Source organism: Eschrichtius robustus, chromosome 6 (genome assembly GCF_028021215.1).
Source record: "Eschrichtius robustus isolate mEscRob2 chromosome 6, mEscRob2.pri, whole genome shotgun sequence".
Taxonomy (NCBI): domain Eukaryota; kingdom Metazoa; phylum Chordata; class Mammalia; order Artiodactyla; family Eschrichtiidae; genus Eschrichtius; species Eschrichtius robustus.
In genome coordinates this window covers 120663580-120685215 of record NC_090829.1, presented here as the reverse complement: position 1 = coordinate 120685215, position 21636 = coordinate 120663580, and positions in this window count along the sequence as shown.

Genomic DNA, 21636 nt, shown 5'->3' with positions numbered 1-21636 from the left:
TGTTCACTCTATTCTTGATCTGATCCCAAACTCCGAGTAACCATTCTAAACAGAAATTCCCAAATTTATTCCTCTGACCACGAGTTCCTTCCATCCTTTTTCAATAAGCTTTTGAACATCTGCTATGGGTTTTCAATGGACAATGTATCATGTTCAAAGGAAGTCTTAATCTCTTCTCTCTGTTCTTTCTTCCTTATAACAATTAATGAACACTTTCTCAGGCACCCGGGGTTATAATTTTTTGTTGTTGTTAACTTTGATTCCTTTTTCTCTGCAACTGACCTTCACACAATAGTTGTAATTTGTTCCATCCCTTAAACGTCTTTTGCATTCCTATTACTTAAAAAACAGAGAATGATAAATAGATGAGAGATAATCACTTATGCTGAGTTATGAGACAAGTATTCTTCCAGGAGCTTTACAAACATAAACTCATTTAAACTTGCCCTTGTTGGACAATATTATCTAATTATCTTGCCCTCTTATAGACTCTGGTCACTTTTTACTTTGATCTCTGCTATTGCCCAGCTGCTCTGGTCACCTGCATACTTCTACACTCTCTTCAATCAAGGAACTTATGATGAAAATCCTAACTAACCTTTGTGTATAGTATAAGGTTTACAAAGTAAATCCACAAGGATTATCTTATTTAACCCTCACAAGAAAAACAAAACAAAAAAACCCAAAAAAAACTATGAGCATGGTGTTATATCTCCATTTTATAAATAAGTAAAATGGGATTCTAAGTATTTATATGATTTGTTCAAAACCAACAGCTGACTCTTATACTTATCCTGTGCAGCTGTCTCTTCCTAAAATACAGATACAGCCTACTCTTAACAAAACAAAATGAAACAACGTTGATGTCTTCTTAAGCCCCTACAGAATGATGCAACCCACCTTTCCAGTTTTAACTCCCCTACACCCTATTCTACAATTACTCACTATTCCCAGAATGTTCCAGTGCTTTCCCAATTCTGCTTCTATTCGCACTGTTCCCACCACCTGCAATGCCCTTTTTCCCATCACCATTCAACAAAGCTCTCCCCAACACGCAAGGCCCTGCTCAAATGGCCTCACCACCAAGAAACCCCTATCCTATCACCTATGGCAGGCCAAATTAATGCATGCTTTCTCTCTTTTACCAAATCATTTAGAGCATGGTGAATCAGAGCATTGCTTCTGGAGTCTGCCCCTGGGTTCTAGGCCTGGCTGTGTCATTTACCACCTACGGGCCTTGGGCTTCAGTTCCTATCAGTGAAGTGAGAACGATAATAGTACCCAGCTCATTAGGTTATGATGAAATACCAGGCACAGGACTAAACACAGATACACAGCAGTGACAAAACTGATAAGGTTTCTGCAGCTATGAAGCTTCATTCAGAGGGGGAAATAAAAATAAATGAGTAAAAATAAATGTGGATATATAAATGTCAACAGCAAAGCCCATTAACAATTCCCAGGAAATAAAATTAGAATCTGGGTAATAAAATAAAGTCTAACCTTTTTCTTCCTTGGTGCTTAGTCTAGTCTCACTTGCTCATAGGGTGCTGCGTGCAGAGGCCTCCCACCAGGTCCTTCAGACCAGAGTTCCTGGTATGGAACGGCTGTGCCGACAGCTCAACTTGGGACCGTGTGCAGAAGCTGCACACAACACGCTGATGTAAGACGGCGGCAGCGGGCGGTGCGCAGGGACGCCAGGCCTGGCGCTGCGATCTGGAGCCTGAGCCGCGCAGCCGCAGTGGCCCTGCGAGAACCCCACCTCTTCCTCTCCTCAGTGAGGAGATCCTTATAAAGCAGCCCCGCCCACAGCCTGTTAGGTAGAGCATGTGCTCTAGAGCTGGAGCGCACTTCCCATTCTCTGATCTGAGAATGCTTTCCTTTGCTTCTGAACTGAGCTCGGTCTAGTCTCATTCTATCGGCTCGAACCCCCTGTCTTAGCTAATGACTATTTAACGTCTCAGCTAATTACTATTTAAAAGCCCCCTAAGAAGGTGGAAAATGAGCAGGGCTGATCCTTTCAAAGTGCTGAAGGAAGAGTGCCCCAGGTGGAGCAAACACATGTGCAAAGGGCTAGAAGAATGAAAGAAACGGGTATGTTTGCAGAACTGACATGTCCTGTAGCAGAAGCCTAGCAAGTGAAGGGGAAAAGAAACTGAGATGAATCTGGGGACAGAAACCCGGTTCATAAACGACGGTAAAAAGATTTTATTACATTTGAGTTTTACCGGGAAGAATTGAAACATTTTAAGTGGACAGACAACATTGTCCAGATTTTGTTTTTATAAGAATGCTCTGGGGGGGAAAAGGAAGGAAAGAGAAAGGGAGGGAGGGAGGGAGAAAGGAAAAGAGAAAGAAAGAAAGAAGGAAAGAGAGAGGGAAAGAGAGAAAGAGAGAGAGAGGAAGGAAGGAAGGAAGAAAGGAAGAGAGAAAAAAAAGAAAAGAAAAGAAAGAAAAATGGATGCTGATGTTCGTAGAAATGAAACAACCATGTTCACATATTAGCACAGGGGCAGGTAAGCACTTACTGGAAAATTATATCTTCCAAAGGTGCCAGCACCAATATATCCCATCCCACATGCTCTTCTTACAATATGATGTTGGCACTCTACTGTCAAGAGGTGGAGTCTGGGTCCCCTTCCCCTGATTGAGGTGGGCCTATGACTAGAGCAGTAGTGATACCATGTGACTGCCCAGGCTAAGGCATAAAAGACAATAGAGCTTTGTCACTGAAACCCACCCACCATGCGGTGAGGAAGCCAAGCAGCTACATGGAAGAGCCACAAGAAGGTGTTACAGCCACTGCCCAGTAGAGATACCAGGTAACAGCCGGAACCAACCTCTAGACCCTTGAGTAAGTGAGCCTTCAGATGATTCTAGCCTTCAGCTTTGAGCCACTCCAGGTGATGCAGAGTAAAGCAGAGAGAACCTGTCCCTGCCAAACCCTACCAAAATGCAGACTTGTAAACAAATTAAATGTTGTCATTGTTTTAAGTCACTAGATTTGGGGGTGGTTGGTTGCACAGCATTAGAAAAATGAAGTAAGTGTTAGTATTAATATCATGTCTGCTAATTGCCTATCCAATAGTATCTCTCCCCTTCCTTTTTAGAATCAGAACCACAATTTTCTTTGGAGCAGCAAAATAACCAGCCACAAGAACTTATTTCCCTAGATACCTTGCAGCTAAGGGTTGACATGTGATTCATTTCTAGCTAATGAAATGTTAAGTGGACATTTATTGTTAGGGCTTCCAGGAAAGCTATTGTATTTCCGAAAAAAAAGGGACAGTCTCAGTTAACAGGTATCTTTTTTTCCTCCATGTTTCCCATCTTATTGCCCAGAACTTGAATACAAAACCTGGAACCATCTTGCAACAGTAAAGGTCCAGCTTCATGGGCATGCAACCCATGTAGTTGCACAGGGCCCTGAGTTGTGGTTTAATGTTCTCGAAATTCTTAATGTTTGAACAAGCCCCCCCCCCATTTTCATTTTGCACTGGGCCCCACAAATTACATAGCCAGCACTGGTCTCACACTAAGAAGAGCTGGAAGTTAGAAGGAGCTAGTGTCCCTGAAGTCTTATTGGAATAGAAGAGCAGACTTCTGCCCTTGGTGCTTCTTGTTGACATGAAGAAAATAACCCACTTTCTTGCTTAAGTCACTCCAGCAGAGCTCAATGTTGCTGATACCCTCTTTAGCACTCACCCCTGCTATCTTAGATTAATATAACTGGGTATCAAAGTTTCCCTTGTTACACTATAGGAATCTATCAGTACGTAAGAGCCAAGGCATTTCTCATTGACCTGTGTGTTCTCTGTGGACTTTAGAACAGAGCTTTCATTCAGGGGCATCTCCTAATTCTAGGCACCATGTTAAAGATAGGACTCTGGGGCTTCCCTGGTGGCGCAGTGGTTGGGAGTCTGCCTGCCAGTGCAGGGGACACGGGTTCGAGCCCTGGTCTGGGAAGATCCCACGTGCCGCGGAGCAACTGGGCCTGTGAGCCACAATTACTGAGCCTGCGCGTCTGGAGCTTGTGCTCCGCAACAAGAGAGGCCGCGATAGTGAGAGGCCCGCGCACCGCGATGAAGAGTGGCTCCCGCTTGCCACAACTAGAGAAAGCCCTCGCGCAGAAACGAAGACCCAATACAGCCATAAATAAATAAATAAATAAATAAATAAATAAATCATTAAAAAAAAAAAAAAGAATACTATTAGTTGTAACATTGCCATCACTGTCACACCTAGGTGTAACAGCTTTAAAAAAAAAAAAAAAAAAAAAAAAAGATAGGACTCTGCCGCAGACACATAAAAAGATTATTCCATACAATGCATTAATTAAAATTATAGAGCTAACACACTTTGGGGGAGAGTCAATAAACGTTTGATAAGTATAACTGTGAACAATTACTAACTCAGGTTTGCCATCAGCCCAAGAATGGCACCTTGGTATGTGGTTTTGTCGAACGGTTTTATTATACCTCTCTATAGCTTGATTAGGAAACCAGACCTATGCATGCTTATCTTTTTTTCCAGGTTTGGGGACAGTACAGCTAGCCCTCCATATCCGTGGGTTCCACATCCATGGATTCAACCAACCGTGGATCAAAAATATTTGAAAAAAATTCCAGAAATTTCCAAAACGCAAAACTTGAATTTGCTATGTGCCAGCAACCGTTTACACAGCATTTGTATTGTATTAGGTATTATAAGTAATCTAGAGAGGATTTAAAGAATAGGGAGGAAAAAAAGTATTATATGCAAGTACTACACCATTTTAAATAAGGGACTTGAGCATCCACAGATTTTGGTATTGGTCCTGGAACCAATCCCAAAAATGTGCTCTGCCCAGGATTTTTAGGGCCCTGAAACTATTCTGTATAATACTATAAAAATGGATACACTTGCCAAAACCCATTGAATGTACACCACCACAAGTGAACCCTAATGTAAGCCATGAACTTTGGGTGATAATGTGTCACTGTAGGTTCACTGATTGTCACAGACATCCCACTTTTGTGGGGGGATGTTGATACTGGGGGAGGCTGGGGAGAGCTGAGAGCATTCAGGGAATCTCTGTAGTTTCCATTCAGTTTTGCTGTGAACTTAAAACTACTCTAAAGAATAGTGTTTAAAAAATAAAAAAAAATAAAGTGTATTAAAAAGAGAAACTATTCAAAAACATTTTTTATAAAAACAATTTTATACATTTTAATGTATCACCTTTAAGTATATTTTACAAAAATACTTCTTTCCTTTTGGGGTTTCTCCTGCTAGATTTGACTTGTGTTGTGTTTTCTTATTTCTTGAACATGGGCAGATTGCATATGATCTCGGCAGTGAGTTAACTGGGAGGCAGTCAGGCAGAGGACTTAATTGCTTGGCCTTTGAAGTCAGACAATCAGACAATTTGACCATACGAGTTTGGGTCTGTATGACACCTCTGGACCTCAGTCTCCTTATTTGGAAAACTGGAATAGTAACAGTCATTGTTATAGACTTGTTCTGAGGAGGAGTAAGTGAGGAGATTTAAGGTACCTTGCACATATTGTGTGCTGAATAAACATTAGTACGGTGGACTGTTATTGATTCTGGCCATTCATAATCCATTCCCTCTAAGTTTGGTAGCCACATCCCTATTTCCCTTCAGGGCAGTACCTCTGCCAATCTCAGACCACGTGGTTTTGTTGACACTGGCCCCACCCCAACTCCAGGTGGTACACTGGACACAAGCCAGAGCCAGTCAACTCATCACATTCCCCAAGCCAGGACAATTCATTTAGGATGGGCAAGCAACCCAACTCAGGCCGAGAATATAGTAAGACTTTTGCTGAAACTTCTGGACAGAGTCAGGCACTCTTTTCTTTTTTTTTTTTTTTTTTAATTTTTTAAAAAAAATTATTTATGTATTTACTTATTTTATTTTTGGCTGTGTTGGGTCTTCGTTGCTGCACGCGGGCTTTCTCTAGTTGCGGCGAGCGGGGGCTACTCTTCATTGTGTGGTGCGTGGGCTTCTCATTGCCTTGGCTTCTCTTGTTGCGGAGCACGGGCTCTAGGCACGTGGGCTTCAGTAGTTGTGGCTCTTGGGCTTAGTTGCTCCGCGGCATGTGGGATCTTCCCAGACCAGGGCTCGAACCCGTGTCCCCTGCATTGGCGGGCAGATTCTTAACCACTGCGCCACCAGGGAAGTCCAGGCACTCTTTTCTAGTGGCCTTAAGGCTGAGAAAATGTAAGGTCTGGGGCTGCTGTAGCCCTTTTCTTTTTTGGGGGGGGAGGGAGGGGGATTGTAAACAAAAGAAATTTATTTCTTGAGAAGTCCAAGATCAATGCCAGTAGATCCAGTATCTGGTGAGAGCCCACTTTCTGGTTTGCTGGTGGTCATTTTCTTGCTCTGTCCTCACATGGTGGAGAGAGAGAGAAAGCAATCATCCTTCTCAAGTCTATTCTTATAAGGGCACTAATCTCATTCATGAGCGCTCTACCCTCATGACCTAATTACCTCCCGAAGGCCCCACCTCCAAATTCCATCACATTGGGGATTTAGGCTTCAGCATCTGATTTGGGGAGGATGTAAACATTCAGTCCATAGCAAGGAATCAATGGTTTATGAGACATTTGATAAGATTATTTCAAAGAACATCCTGGGGTACATTTTATTTCAAAGAAATTATTATCAAGTCCAGCCTTTGGAAGAAAGAGAGCATAAAGTAAATTGTGGAAACTAAAAATATCATTTATGTCTCTGGTTTATTACTGTTCTCAAACCCTTATTTGTGCATATTTTACTAATTTGTCATAATTTCATTTAGGTTGAGAGTCATCACTCATTCTTTGAAAGAATTTAAGAAACAATAAATAAGTTTAACTTAGTAATAAAATCTACCAGCTTTGTAATCAGCCTAGTTGGATTCCTGGTTATGCCATTTACTGTCTGTATTTGGGCAAGTTACTAAACATCTCTAAATCTTAGTTTCCTCATCTATAAAGTGGGGATAACTATAGTGCCTTTCTCTTCAGTAGTTGTGAAGATTAAAAGAGGTAATGTAAGTGCTGTAGCCCTTTTAACATCACAGGAAGAGAGGATGTCTAAGAACGGCGTCAGAGAGAAGAGCAGAGAGCCTGGGAGAGAGAAACTGGACACTAATGGCATCACAAGTCCCTGCGTCTTTTAGCTATATGATCAAATAACCTCCCTTTTTACTTCAGCCAACGTTGGTTGAGTTTTCTGTCCAAGGCAAGAAAAGAGTTGCAACTGATTCAGCTATTATTACCAATGAAAATGTTATTGAAAAGATGATGTACATCAAGGTTGAAGAACATAATTGAGATATAATATTTTAATTACTCAAAATTATACCAACCTGACAATTACTTTTGCAGTCTGCATATTACTTCAGAAAAACAGAAGGGAACGTTCTCAACCTGATAAGAGGCATATATGAAAATACTACAGCTAGTGTCATACAAATGGTGAAAGATTGAACACATCCCTCCTAAGATGGGGAACAAGGCAAAGATGTCCACTCTCATCATTTCTACTCAGTGTTGTACTGGAGGTTCTAACACTGTAATAAGGTAAGAGAAGAAAGTAAAAGCAAACAGATTGTAGAGGAAGAAACAAATCCCTATATATTCACAAATGACATGGTCATCTATGTGAAAGTCGTAAAGAATCTGCAAATAAGCTACTAGAACTAAAACTGAGTTTAGTAAGATGGCAAGTTTAAAGTCAATATAAAAAACCAATTGTATTTCTGTACATTAGCAATGAACAATCAGGCACTGAAGTTAAAATTTACCATTTACAATGGCATCAAAAACATGAAATGCTTAAGAATAAATTTGACAAAAGTTGTTTGTGACTCAAACACTAAAAATTACAAACATTGCTAAGAAAAATTTTAAAAGACAAATAAATTGAGAGATAAAATGTGTTCATAGATTAGAAGACTCAATATTGTTAAGATGCTAATTCTCTCCAAAATCTGCAAATAGATTCAAGGCATCCTAGTCAAAATCCCAGGAGGCTACTTTGTAGAAGCGGCAAGTTGAGTTTAAAATATATATGAAAATGTAAAAGGTTCAGAATAGCCAAAACAACTTGGGGGAAAAGGAACAAAGTTACAGGACATTTTGGGTTTTTAAAAGTATTTTTCTAGGAAGTCATTTCTAGGAGTATAATTATTGGATTAAAAGGCTAGAAACATCTTTAAGAAAAACCAATCTTATTAAAGTAAATTTTGCAGATAAAAACTGTTTTAGGTTTACAATATTTTAAAAGTAAATTAGTAGTTGTCACAAGCTTGAGAAATGCCTGAGAGACTCCGTCCTTCAGACCAGGTGAGAAGGAAGAGGGAAGGAGTGAGAGTGTGGCAAGTGAAGTATATGATGGACAGGGAGAAAAAGTAAGTTAATATAGTGGTAAATTTACCAATAAGTAAAAGAAACATACCCTACTACACAGAAGATATTTTACAAATATTTGATGCTTATTAATTATACTTTAATCCGGCAAAAAGTAATATCAATTTCTAGAAGCTCCAGAAACTGCACTGAACTGGGAATCTGCTGACCTAACACTTTAGTACTGGGCCTATCACTTATCAGCACTTGGGCAGGTCACTTTACCCATCTGGGTCTGAGCCTTGATATTTTCAAAAGGAGCCTACTCCCTTAAAAAGAATGAAATAATGCCATTTGCAGCAACATGGATGGGCCTGGAGATTATCCTACTGGGTGAAGTAAATCAGACAGAGAAAGACAGATATCATATGATATTGCTTATATGCGGAATCTAAAAAAAAAAAAAAAAAAAGGATGCAAACAAACTCATTTACAAAACAGAAACAGACTCACAGACTTAGAATCTAACAAATTTATGGTTACCAGGGGGAAGAGTGGGGGCTGTGGGGGGAGGGATAGACTGGGAGTTTGGGATTGACATGTACACACTGCTACATTTAAAACAGATAACCAGAGACTTCCCTGGGGCCCAGTGGTTAAGACTCTGTGCCCCCAATACAGGGGGTCCAGGTTTGATCCCTGGTCAGGGAACTAGATCCCGCATGCCACAACTAAGAGCCTGCATGCCACAACTAAAGATCCTACGTGCCGCAATGAAGATGCTGCGGGTCACACCTAAGACCCGGCACAGCCAAAAAATAAAATAATAAAATAAAATAAAGTAGATAACCAACAAGGACCTACTGTAAAGCACAGGGAACTCTGCTCAATACTCTGTAATAACCTAAATGGGAAAAGAATTTGAAAAAGAATAGATACATGTATATGCATAACTGAATCACTTTGCTGTACACCTGAAACTAACACAACATTGTTAATCAACTGTACTCCAATATAAAATAAAAATTTTTTTAAAAAGTAGGCTACTGAAGGAAATAATTTCTAAGGGCTCTTTCCAGATCTATGCTAAAAATTCTATTTAGGCTTTTCTGTGTTTTTGAGATAATTTCCATTCATTTCTTCTCTGTAGACTCCAACTCCTTGTAATTTACATATTTTTATTGTAGAATATTACCCTGGGACCACAATACTGTGGTTGTGTTCAAGGAATGAGAGGCTATGAAATGGTTTTCCCTTTCGCCATCCAGGAAGAGTAAAGAAGGCATTTAGCATGTTTCCGTCGTTGATTACTTCTATTTTTTCTTCTTTCTGCAGTCCTCCAATATGTAGTCTTTGACACATTACATGCCTGAAATAGCACCGTTATTTCTCTCTACTGATTTCTAGAGAAAGCGAGAGTATTGGAGGATACATGAGTAAACTAAAAAAGGTTCAAGATTCTAAATAAAAATAACTAGTTCAGGATCACCAACCGACCTTTCTCTAGCTACATCTGAAAAGCTCCCTCTGATATTTTTGTAAGTCTGATTCCTGACTTAACTGGAAGAGCTATTGCGCTGATCAGGCTCTTAATCCAAAAAGAGCCCTATTTAGGCTATCTCTTTTTAGTGTATAAAGCCAGAATTTTAAAAAGATATGCAACGTGAATGAAATTTTGCAAAGTCTTAAAAAGTACTTTTTCTTTTCGCTGTGGTAGAATGAGGTACCCCTACCTTATTCTGCCCTAGGCAGGTCCCAGATGGCAGATCCTCCCATATAGAGCTCCACTATTATGTGGAGTTTAAGAGAAATGAAATCTCTCCTCTGAAGATCATACCCTGAGTTCATGACCTTTTGCAATTTTCCTTCCTCTTCTGTTCACTTTATTCCAGAACAAACCTTCGGTCCAAAAGACCTGCTAATCTTTACTAGTGCGTGTGAGGCTATTTTGAGATATTAGCTTCATATAATTAAAGAAAATTCCAGATGTGGTCTCATGGTATACAATTACCTTAGCACAGGTTTGAAGAATTAGACTTAAACCTTGGGACCATCTTAATCATAGCTCTAGCCAGAATCTAAACTCCCTGCTTCAAACCCTTCATACCTACAGACACAGGCTTTGACCCAAGTCTCTTCCTTTTTATTATAAATTTATTTATTTTATTTATTTATTTTTGGCTGCGTTGGGTCTTTGTTGCTGTGTGCGGGCTTTCTCTAGTTGTGGTGAGCCAGGTTTACTCTTTGTTGCGGTGCGCGGGCTTCTCATTGTGGTGGCTTCTCTTGTTGCGGAGCATGGGCTCTAGGTGCTCGGGCTTCAGTAGTTGTGGCACACGGTGTCAGTAGTTGTGGCTCGCAGGCTCTAGAGCACAGGATCAGTAGTTGTGGCGCATGGGCTTAGTTGCTTCGCGGCAGGTAGGATCTTCCCGGACCAGGGTTCGAACCTGTGTCCCTGCATTGTCAGGCAGATTCTTAACCACTGTGCTACCAGGGAAGCCCCTCTTCCTTTTAGTTTTAAGTAGAAGTAAAACCTCTAATGACCACCTGAATTGTCAAGTTGGCTTGTGTCTCCTAAATATCGCCCTTTGGAAACCTTGACCGGTTTGTCCTGATCTCCTTTTAGCTGAGCCTCCACACCAACATGCAACTCTGTTATTCTGCTTGCTTTCCTTATCTGTTCTTTGTATAATTCTTCCCATCCTTGATCTTTCCTAAAGCTGTTAACTCACAGTGTACTGTCTTAGATTTCCCTCTAAGGCCTTAAACTTTGTATGTCACAGATTTTTAAACTCAGGACCCAATTTTGTTTATTTTTTTAAAGATTTTTTTGAAGTGGACCATTTTTAAAGTCTTTACTGAATTTGTTACAATATTGCCTCTGTTTTATGTTTTGGTTTTTTGGCTGCAAGGCATGTGGGATCAGAGCTCCCCTGACCAGGGATGGAACCCGCACCACCCCACGTTGGAAGGCAGACCCTTAACCACTGGACTGGCAGGGAAGCCCCTCAGGCCCCAATTTTAACCTGCAGATTGTACAACCCTTCACTCTTGAAGAGATATGTGAATTTTGTCAACTTCAAATGGTCCACTCTGAATCTCTTACTATGTGGCACTGAAACTGGAAATAAATAAGTTATTTATACCCAAATCCTCAAACATGTTTGCTACTTCCTGTTGAAAGTTTTCCAAATTCAGACTTTTTAGAATAGTGTGAAATAAACCTCATCTTCCTTTTATTGTCACCTCAATCAAGAGGTGTCTAGTTTACCGCAGTTCGGGGTGTTAGGCAGCACAAACAAATGTCTTTAGCTTCACTCTGTCTTAGATGGTAGCAATATGGAGAAATGTATAAAACGACAATCTGTAAAGAAATGTATAAAATGAAAACGATATCAAGAGTGAATTTTTTAAAAAAACTAAAATCATTAATACTGTCATGTTGATCTCACCAGGTCTCTATGAAAATAGATATTTGATACATTTGAGGTATTGCTGGAGTCTACATTGAATACTGTACACTAAGTTTCTAAAGTAATTGTGGCAGTATTTTAGCCACAAAAATTATTTCATTAAAAACGAATACAAGTTGACATCTGTGAGCGCTATCTCACACTTAAGTAAAAATAAAGTCAGCTGCTGCCTGGCTGCAGCAGAACTCTTATTTGACACTTTCAAATACTTGGCTTAAAATGAAGTAGTGTGCTGGCCAACAAAAAGCAAAAGAGCGTGGAAAGCAGCAGGGTGATGAAATTGGCTAAGAGCAAGACATTTTCAGTCCAACTGTTTTATTTTATAGTCTAAGACTATAAAAGCAACAAACTGTAAAACTATACTAAACCATTTACCACTGAATTCTATAATACATGCTTCTACAGTGTGTCATAATCTATCCTATTCCTAAGAAAAAAATTGTCAGCTTTATATTTCAGTCAAAGAACCCACAATGCCAATTTAACAGTAGTCTATTTAGTGGGCTTAATACATTTTTACTATTCAGATTTCCATCACCCTCTTAGTACTGATCTTTCTACAATTATCTTAACATCTACACTTGATGTCTCCATTTTTTCAAATTTGATTCACTTTCTTTGGTAGGTGTAGGGGAGCGGGGGTGAGGCTTTATGTTTCTCTGCATCGTCTCTCTCTCACTTTCCATTACTGCTTCCTTTGTCTTCTTGATCTATGCCATTTCACTTTCTACACAGGCATTCCCTTTTCCATAACCCACCACCCTCTTTTGGAAAGCATCTCTCCAATTCTTCTACTCCCATAAGAAGCTGACTCAAAGCTGAGTGGGGAGCAGAATTTACTGATGGTACAGAGCAAAAGATAGAGGATTATACTGCAGAGCAATATGGAAAATAAATTATAAATAAATATTAGAACAAACTCAGCATGTGGGATATTTTAAATGACAACCCACTTTCTTCGATAAGACAATAGCATGAGAAACAAAGAAAAAGAGAAGGAAGAAGGTCTTCTCTAGATTAAAACAATTCAAGAGTCAAATTATTCAAATGCAATGTTTGAGACAACCAAGAACATTTTAATATGAACTGGATATTTGACAGTATCAAAATGATATCCAAGAATTATTATTAATTTTGTTAGGTTTGAAAATCGCATTGTTATTTTTAAAAGTTACTAAGTTTTATTTAAAAAAACATATTTTTAGAGATGCATCTTGAAGTATATGGAAGTGAAATGACAGCATTTCTGAGATTTGTTTTCAAATATTCAGCAAAGAGAGAAAACAGATTAAGTGAGTATGGGGCAAACTTGATAACCATCAAATCTTTATGGATATGGGGGCTTTGTTGTGCTATTCTCTTTTGTACGTGTTTAAATTTCATACAACTTTCTAATTTAAAAATAAAAAATAACATATTTCTGTTCTTAGAACTTCTCGTTAATCCTGAATCTTAGAAATTTTCATTGGTGTTTCTTCTCCATTTAAGAACTAGCCCAACATATTTTTGGGTTGCCTTGATTTCTTCCTAGAATCTAGCTCTTAATCTCTTGCCTAGATCCAAACCTCAAATGTACATTTATTTCCCACCCAGGGCAATTTGGAGTATCCTGGGTTAATATGGCTGTACTCAGAGAACCTGATATCCATAAACAAAATGGTCCATCCAGGTGTTTTCCTATTTGTCTTGTAACACACATCATTGATTTCCCTTTTCTCTATAGGCAAAATTCATCATTCTCCCTTTAAAAATACTTTTAAAACACCTATATTGGAGATTAAAATGATGTGTTATTATTTTACTTGTTTGTCTTCTCCCAATAAAGTATAACCTCCTTGAAGACAGCTACCGTGGTGGTTAATTTTATGTGTCAACTTGACTGGGCCACCTGGTGACCAATTATTTGGTCAAACATTATTCTGAGTGTTTCTGTGTGGGTATTTTTGAATGAGATTAACATTTAAATCAGTAGACTGGGCAAAACAGATTGTCTTCCATGATGTGGGTGCACTTCATTCAATCAGCTGAAGGCCAGCATAGAACAAAAATGCTGACCCTCAAGTCAGAATTCCTGCCTTCAAACTGGGACATCGGCTTTTTCCTGCCTTTAGACTCAAACTGAAACATTGGCTCTTACTGGGTCTCAAGCCTGCTAACCACTGGACTAGAAATACACTTGGGTCTCTAGCTTGCTGACTCACCCTGAAGATCTTGGGATTTCTCAGCCTCCATGGTCACATGAGCCAATTCCTTATAATAAATCTTTATGCACACACACACACACCCTATTGGTTCTGTTCCTCTGGAGGATTCTGACTAATATAGAGACCATATTTTATGTATTTCTAAAGAACCCAGAACTGGTACAGTGCCTAACAAAGAGATGTTTCTTTTAAAGGTTTGCTGAATGAATTGGTATTTCATTTTTTTTAAAACTTCTTTTTTTTTTTTTTTAATAGGAGATGGAGCAATCTGCTCTCTCTCTCTTTTTTAAAAAAATTAATTAGTTTATTTACTTAATTTTAGCTGCGTTGCGTCTTCGTTGCTGCGTGTGGGCTTCCTCTATTTGCAGCGAGCGGGGGCTACTCTTCGTTGCGGTGCGCGGGCTTCCCATTGCGGTGGCTTCTCTTGTTGCGGAGCACGGGCTGTAGGCGCACAGGCTTCAGTAGTTGTGGCTCGTGGGCTCTAGTTGTGGCACACGGGCTTAGTTGCTCCGCAGCATGTGGGATCTTCCCGGACCAGGGCTCGAACCCATGTCCTCTGCATTGGCAGGAGGATTCTTAACCAACACGCCACCAGGGAAATCCCTGAATTGGTATTTTAATACAGTGTTTTTATTATCTCCTGAGTGTAAGACTTAGATTTGATTATTTATTTGTTTATTTATTTTTTAAAAAAGGAAAAGTTGGGCCCTACATTGGAATGAGAAAATGTGAATTCCTTGCTTTTTAAAAAACGCAACTAAAAAGTTAATCAACTAAAAAAAAGAAGGAAACTACTGAAGTAGACCTAAATTCAAATAGTTTCCATATTTTATTGATCCATTCTTTAAATTTTGTCACATCCATTTTTTATCAAACTGGGTCTGAATTTTCTCATCATGGACCATGAATCTGGCTCCTTCTCACGTGTCTCCCTGGCCTTTCATCCCTCTCATCTTTCTCAATAGCAGTTTCTTAATAAACTGCTTTTATCTTATCCTAAGATTTTCAGCAGGTCTCCACTATCTACATCCTTTATTCTGGTATTCAAAGTTGCTCACAATCTGATTCCAACCTACCTTTTCAGGCTTGTCTGTCATTAAACTTTCAATCAAATCCTCTGCCCTTCCTCTTTGACACACTGAACAAAATTTACTCCAGTTCTTAGCATGCCTTCCCCCTTACTCTTATCCACTCCAAATTCTGGAATTAGAAAACTTTGGTTCTAGTCTTTTCCACTACGACCATGTTGTGTGACATGGGGCAATTGTCAAATAACTTCTCTGGAACTCAGTTTCCTTATCTGCATGAAAATGAGATAAGACAAGAGGATCCTACGTTTTTTCACAATTAAAAAAAAAAGTTATGGTTTCTTCACCTTTCAGGACAGCTGTGTCATTTTTTGAACACAGAACAAACAGTTCTTGAGTATCACTTATGAGCAATGAACACCTGCTCCATGAAGCCAACCTGAACACCCCTACCCCATCCCTAACAGCTTGACTTGCTGACTCCCGTGTACTTACTGTCTATGCCATTCATTTGACATATATTATTTTTACACCTTATCTTAAATATAGTATTAGCTCCTTAATAGCAAGAACTTACACTTCTGCATATCCCTGACAGATAAAGTTCTCAAACTTTGAAGAGTATAACCTGAGAAACTTGTTAAAATGCTGATTCCCAAGCCTCCCATCCACCTCTTTCCAATTCTGATTCAGTAATTGATAATCTACATTGTAATAAACATCCCCCCCATCCCATGATTCTGATTCAGGTGGTCCAGGGAGCACACTTTGAGAAAACAACTCAAAGTTGTTTTCCATTGTATATAGCACATCCTCTTGCTTGCACCTGGGCTCAAAGCAATTGTTTTGAAAGTCTGTTTTAATTCAGAAGGATAAGTATACTTGCACTGACACAGATCAAAACTAGAAAATGGCTCAGGAGGAAGGGGAAACTCTAAAATATTCTGCCCATGTTATCAATAATATTATCCAAGAGGAAAGAAAAGGAGAAAATGCATAGGAAACCAAAGAGACTGCACAAGGTGCTGCCTGACGGATCAGCTAAATAAATAAATAAATAAGACATCAGCTGAAACCCTCAACAATGGTGAAGGAAAGGCTGTCAGGGTGAGCTGATAATTCTCAAGCAGCTGTTTAGCTAAGTCCAGAGAAAGTGTTCAGATCCCTGCTCAGCTGCAGATGGAGACAGACAGCAAAATCTTCAAAATTTCATTTTGTGTTCCTACTTTGCCCCAAGCAAACTTAAATAAGAAAAAACAAAACAAACCTCACAGAGGGGTGGAGTGGGATGGTGGGGGTTAAAGAAAAAGAAGGAATGGTAACTTTGAGGGGATTCATATCTCGGATCGTAGAGTCACTTATAGATTGAGAGTGTATTGTCAATCATCTTTGAGGAAATATTTAAAATAAGAGAAGTGTAAAGAAGTTGCAAATGAGATATATCCTAATTTTGAGAGAAGGAAGAAAGTGGGTTCTGAAAATTACAGACTTGAGCTCTTTCACGATTTTAAAACAGATTATTAAAAAGCTTGTCAGCTCTTAGAGATGGAAGAGATGAAAACTTTGAGCTAGTTTAGGTATGCCAAGGACATGAACGTCAAACTCCTTGTTTTCTTTTATGATAGATGGGGAGATACTATAGAAGTTACAACTAATGATTTCAGCAAGGCATTTGACAAACGGAAGATATTCTTATGAATAAGATTTTTTTTTAAGTTGTTCTATTAGGTCAATTCAGAGTTAGTTGACTAATTTTTTTCAGACATGATTAATGGAGTGAAGCCTCTGGGGCTTTTTTGGTGATTTTCATTAATTCAACAAATATTTATTGAACATTTCACCATGTGCCAGGAACTGCAGTTGGTAGTGGGAAGCCAATGGTGAATAAATCAAAGTCCCTCATCTCAAGAGACTTGATAGAGGGAGACAGATAATAGACGATTATAGAGTAAACGATTATATTCTGTGTCAGGTACTGGTGAGAAAAAGGAAAAAAAAAAAGAGGAGGTTAAAGGGAAAAAAGTAAGGAGGGATTTCTTTTAAAGGCTGTTTAGAGAGCCTGATAGGATATGGTGATAACAGATCTTTAGTTCAGAGACCTGAACAAATGGAATGAGTTGTTAAGTTATCAGGGGAAGAATATTCCAGGTAGCAGGACAGCAAGTATATGAGCCCTGAGATGGAAGCATGCTTGGCCAAGAGGCCCTCTGATAGGCAGAATGACGGTCCCCCAAAGATGTCATGTGATTAACTCCCAGAACCTGTGAATTTGCTATATTATATTAAGGCAAAGGAAATTTGCAGATGGAATTAAAGTTCCAGACCTTAAAATAGATTATCCTGGATTATCCAGGTGGGTCCCATCTAATCACATGAGCCCTTAAGGCAGAGAACTTTCTCTGGCAGCAAGAGAGATTTGGCAGAAAAGGAAATCAGAGAAATTCCAAGTTTGAGAATAATACCACACACTGTTGCTGGCTCTGAGATGTGCGGTCCCCTGAGCAAGGACCAGAGAGAGGCCTTTGGGAGCTAACAGCAGCCCTTAGCTGTCAGCCAGCAAGGAAACAGGGACCTCAGTCCTATAAACATAAAGCATGAGATTGTGCCAACAACCAGAAAACCCAGCTGAACCAACTGAACTTCTGACCAGCAGAATTATGAAATAATAAATCTGTATTGCTTTAGCTGCGAAATTTGTGGTAATTCGTGGCCTTTTGTTATGGTAGCAATAGAATACTAATAGACCATGACAATGGATTGAAATGAGGGGGGAGTGTAACAGGCGATGAAAGGGTGGATTGGAAGAAGGTGAACAAGGGGGCAGCTCCTATGGGGTCTTGCAGACCATTGTAAGGCCTTTATCTTTTACTGTGGGTGAAATGGGGAGTCAGTGGGGGATTGGGGCAGGCATAACATAATCAAACTTACGTTGTAAAAGGATCACTTTGAACTACCCTGTATAAGAATCCGGTTAGATGGATGTTGCAATAGTTCACACAACTGTATAAACTTGGGGAAATTGTAAGAGAGAGAGGATGTCAGGTTCTGGGTACATTAGGCTGAACTATATAAAAGTTCCATTTGAGTGGGTCAAAAAGAGTAGAAAATCAAAGGATGAGTCAAGAGGATTTGCTTGTAGATGGCCTATGGCATGCTTGGGAGAGAGGAGTCATTGTTGATCCCCAAACCATCTTGAGCCAAGGGTAGAAGAGTGGTACTGAGATAACAAACAATGCAGGAGGAGCAAGTCTAGAGGGAGATTGGGGACCAGGGGCAGAGAAGGGTTCATCTTGGGACTTATTATGTACGAAATGCCAATCGGACTCCAAGTGGAGATGTTCATTAAGCTGTTAGATACACAAGTCTAGAGTTCAGAGGATTGTCTGGAACTGGAACTATTAATTAGGGACTCCTCTCACATCAACGGTGTTCAAAGCCTTAAGATGATGAGTTCAAATACCATGGAAAGTGTAAAGAGAGAAGAATGGTACCTCCTGGCTTACCCCTTTTTGAAAATCTCTCCTAGATCGTATTTTTTTTCTCTGATTTGTAAACACAAATAAATGAATAATCCCACAAACCAAAATATTTTTAAAATATTTAGTTATGTATTTAATGAATTACCTGCCTTAAAAATAATAAAATTGGGGACTTCTCTGGTGGTGCAGTGGTTAAGGATCCGCCTGACAATGCAGGGGACATGGGTTCGAGCCCTGGTCTGGGAGGATCCCACATGCCGTGGAGCAGCCAAGCCTGTGAGCCACAACTACTGAGCCTGCGCTCTAAAGCCCACGAGCCACAACTACTGAGCCCATGTGCCACAACTACTGAAGCCCACGCACCTAGAGCCCGTGCTCTGCAACAAGAGAAGCCACCAGACCCCACTCACGGCAACTAGAGAAAGCCTGTGTGCAGCAACGAAGACCCAACGCAGCCAAAAATAAAAAGATAAATAAATAAATAATAATAATAATAACAATAATAATAAAATTGAATAAAATCTGTACCATTACAGAAAATCCAAAATAAAGAGTCATCACTTAATTTTAGTTAGGTCTTCCAAATTAAACACAGATCATAGAGCTGAAATAGTCCAGTGAAATCAGCATAAGCTGCACAATCATATCAAAAGACTAGTAAATTATATTACTCTGTTGCTCTGAAACATTTTAACATCCTAGAATTATATATGTTTCTATATAACATTTATGCTAAACATCTGGCAAGGAGTATTATTTTTCAATTCATTTTGATACCTCAACGCTATGAGAATTCAGTATTTTACATGTCTGCAATTAAAAACAAAAACAAAACAAAACAGAAAATAACTAACCGAGCAACTTTGTTCTACTCTTTGTTTTCTTCTACACATACTGTCCCCATGTGTGTCAGTGGTTGCTCATGATATGGGTCATAGCTAGCTTATTACTCTCACCAACTTTCCTCCTGGGGAAAAAAAAAAAGTATTCGTGAGCACTTTAGGCTAGTATAAAAACACTTAAAAAAAAAACCCAACTCTGTCATAAATCTTTCTCTCTGTATCATGACTCTTTCATTCTCTGTCTTATTCTCTCTCTCAGAGATAAAGGTTTTATTTATATATGTATGTTACATAAATATCTATCTATATGTATTACAAATATACATCTAAATATATATCTGTATATATACATATATGTCATATATATATATATATATATAAAACTTTTTGTATCACAAAGAGTTGCTGAAATCTTCCTACAAGATAGAAAAATTCCTGACCTGCTGCAATTATCTAAAGTACCTAAAATACTCCTATAAACACAATTACAAAATATTTTCTCCAACTACATCACAAAATATTAATGTACTAACTTTAGTTCCATGTTTTGAGCCTCTCCTGGGCTGGGTGTGGGGTGGGAATATGCTCTTTATGGTAACATCTATTGGATCATCTGCTGACAAAGCAGATTTTTTAAAGCTTACCCATAATCGCCCTAATTAAGCCATCAAGTGTCAGGACTTGCTGTGTGAATTTGATTAACTCTAGCCATCTCTGTGGTGCAACTGATGTTGCCGCATCAAGGGACTGACTGCCTTGGGAGCAATTTCCTTATGCTTATGGTCTCTCCCCCTCCACCTTCCTGTACTGAAAAAGTATTAAGGAAGGTTTGCAATGCTGCCCTCCAAGTCTGTGAAACTTCCTTTTAGCTGGGAGCCCAATCACATCCAAAACCTTTTTTATGCCTACATTGCTATTGCCTTTATACCTTTCTGTGGCACTTAATTTACCAATATAATACAACTTGTAATATGTAAGATAGATTGTTCACGTCTCTAACTTCCACTAGATTGTGAGAAACTTATTTGTTCATCTTTTGATCCTCCCTAATGGACACACTGTCCCCAATACTCTAGCACAAATATTTGATATCATTAAGCAGAAGAAGCCACCTGAAGACCAACATCCAATCTTCCCTCCCCCCGTCCCCAACCATCCCCATCACCACACAACTGACTGAAAAGAGCAAAGAAAAATAAAAACAAGGGGACTTGTTTTCTTATTGAAAGCATGCTTCACAGTATTCACTAAGGGATTTATCTTTTTAAACCTACTTATCACATGCCTTTGAGGAAATACTATTGAATAAAGGTCATTGTGATGGTTAATCTTATGTGTCAACTTGGTTAGACTATGGTGCCCAGTTGTTTGGTCAAACACTAGTCTAGATGATGCTGTGATTGGTATTTTGTAGACGTGATTAACATTTACAATCAATGGAGTTCAAAGGCGATTACCCTCAATAATGTAGGTGGGCTTCAACAAGTTGAAGGCCTTCAGAGCAAAAAACGAGGTTTTCCAGAGTAGAAGGAATATCATTCCTTCCTCAACACCTTAACATAAAAATCACCCCTATGGATTCTGGACTCAAGACTACAACTTTAACTCTTGTGTAAGTTTCCAGCCTGCCGCCTGCCCTACAAATTTCAGACTTGCCAGCTTCCACAATTGCATGAGCCAATTCCTTAAAATAAATCTCTGTATCCATATATGTATCCGGAGAACGCTAACACAGTTGTGTTTCTAAGCAGTTCTTTTACAATATTTCTGAATGTTTTGCTAAATGAATATATCTATATTCTTACTTTTGTTATACTGAATAAGGGTAGGAGTTTATATACTACTTATTAATGGAAGTCTGTTTCTCTGTTGGTATGAAGAACAAGAGAGTATTGTCAAAGGAACCCAACAACAATGGCACCTCTTCTGGCAAGCATGGAAATCTTACACCAGAGGTTTCCAGTATGAAGCTCTATTTGAGTCCGGAGTGTGCAGCCTACCTAAGCGCTATAACCTATACATTTGCCTAAGCTAGTTCATATGAATTGACAAATCCTAACCAATTTCCAATAAAGAAACTGAGAAGTTTAATCAAAACATTTTCTTCCAGAAAAGATGGGCTATAGTTGGGGGGGGGCAGGGAGGAGGGTTTTAAGAGTTAATGCAACTCAAAATAAGAGGTTGGTTTGCCCAGTTTCCATTGCCTCATTCATCAAGAGAGTTTATGTTGCGACTCTTGGAAGTCAGTCTTATTGCATGATGTAATGGAGAAA